At 39.1% G+C, this 1860-nt stretch overlaps 1 pseudogene; it reads left to right on the forward strand.

Moving 5' to 3' along the window:
• Positions 1-346: 346 nt before the first annotated feature.
• On the forward strand, positions 347-483 carry LOC117802147 (annotated as a pseudogene).
• The last annotated feature ends 1377 nt before the right edge of the window (positions 484-1860 follow it).

Genomic DNA, 1860 nt, shown 5'->3' on the forward strand with positions numbered 1-1860 from the left:
TTCTTTATTAAAGTTTGAGAAATTATGTTGTCAGACAAATGGACAAATTTGAGTTCTTAAACAAGCAGGTGTCCTAGTTTAAAGGAAAATGCCAAGAACAGGAGAATTATTGCATATTTAGTCTTACATCTTCATAAGTTTGCTACCCGAAGTGCAGTCCTTGGGCTAGCTGTTTTGGCATCAACTGGGGACCTATTAGAAATACGGACTTTCAGGCCCTATATCAGAACTACTGGATCAGAATCTACATATAACAAGATCCCCAGGAAATTCATGTGCACATTTAGATTGATTTTGAGAAACATCATTCTAAGGACTTACAGATCCTATTATCACATTTGTTTTTATAACTTCTTGGCCTTTTGGCTAAGATCAAGTGTAATATTATGTTTGCTTTTTTTTTTAAGATTTTATTTATTTTTGAGAGAGAGAGAACACAAGCGGGCAGGCGGGGAGGGGGGCAGAGGGAGAAGCAGACTCCCTGCTGAGCAGGGAGCCCATTTCCGGGCTCCATCCCAGGACTCTGGGATCATGAGCCGAGCCTAAGGCAGATGCTTAACCCGATACCCTGTTTGCTTTTTATTTAGAAGTCTCATCCTCCTCTTTCCTAGGTCCCTAAAACCAAAGAAAATGGAACAATATCAAGCTATAAGATATGGATACCATGATAAAAATCTAAATGATTGGCTCCTTTATGACATAGGGATTAATGCATAATAACTTGGCAAAGTATAGAGAAAAGAGAGCCAAAGATGCTTTTGGCCTAGAACTTCGCCTGCTACTAGATTCAGTGGGTGGATGCTCCAGGAGGTTATAAGAGTAACTTTAAAATTACAGTTACGCTGCAACTTGGTATAAGGAAGAAGCTCAACAGTGGAACCCGTTTAAGAGGGAGTTGGTTGTGGGCACCTGGGAGGCTTAGTCGTTAAATGTCTGGTGTTCTGGGATCGAGCCCCGCATCAGGCTCTTCTTCTGGGAGCCTGCTTCTTCCTCTCCCACTCCCCCTGCTTGTGTTCCCTCCCTCGCTGGCTGTCTCTCTCTCTGTCAAATAAGTAAATAAAATCTTTTTTTTTTTTTTAAAGAGGGAGTTGGTTGTTCTGAAAAGTAGTGAGTTTTTTTATCCCTGGAGGAGTTCAATCCAAGGCTGGATAATCATTATAAATGAATACTTTGTGGAAGGGATATAAACACAAGATTGGTGGTTAGTGTAGATGACTTTTACATTTGAGATTATTTGATTCAATACTCATTGCAGCCTTATGTTCTAATTTGAAAATACACACACACATATTTGCCAATATGTTGTATTAATAACTAAAGAGTATTTATGTTTAAATTTCTCTAAGATTGTTCATACTAAGAAATTCATCAGTCAAGATATCATTCTTTTGCCAGACCAAGAGTTTGAGAACAAGATATTGTCTTCGTATATCTCGTGGACAAAAAAAATAACTAAGCCATTTTTAGATGGCATTGTTTCAGGTGCCTCCCCAGTCCATTTATTCATTCATGAAAAAATTATTTGTTGACCCCCTGTGAGGTGCTCTAGCAGTAGAGAGAACAGAGCCAAAATGTGGAGTTTGTCTGCCAGCAGTCCTGACACCCAGAAGTTGCGTGGCCCTGTTACTTAGTTTTAAAGAGCTTTTTAGCCATTCTAGGTCTCGGTTTTATCATTTGTAAAATGAATAGAATAATAGAAGCTGCCTCACAGGATTGTTGGGAAGACTAAGGAGTAAGAATATGTGAATCACTCAGAACAAAGGCTGGCACATAGAAAATGCTGTTTAAATGTTAGCTTTCACGGTCATCATCGTTGTTGTCATCTTCATCAATACTATTGTTATTCCAGGTTGAGGGAAC

The sequence above is a fragment of the Ailuropoda melanoleuca genome, chromosome 4 (genome assembly GCF_002007445.2).
Source record: "Ailuropoda melanoleuca isolate Jingjing chromosome 4, ASM200744v2, whole genome shotgun sequence".
Taxonomy (NCBI): Eukaryota; Metazoa; Chordata; class Mammalia; order Carnivora; family Ursidae; genus Ailuropoda; species Ailuropoda melanoleuca.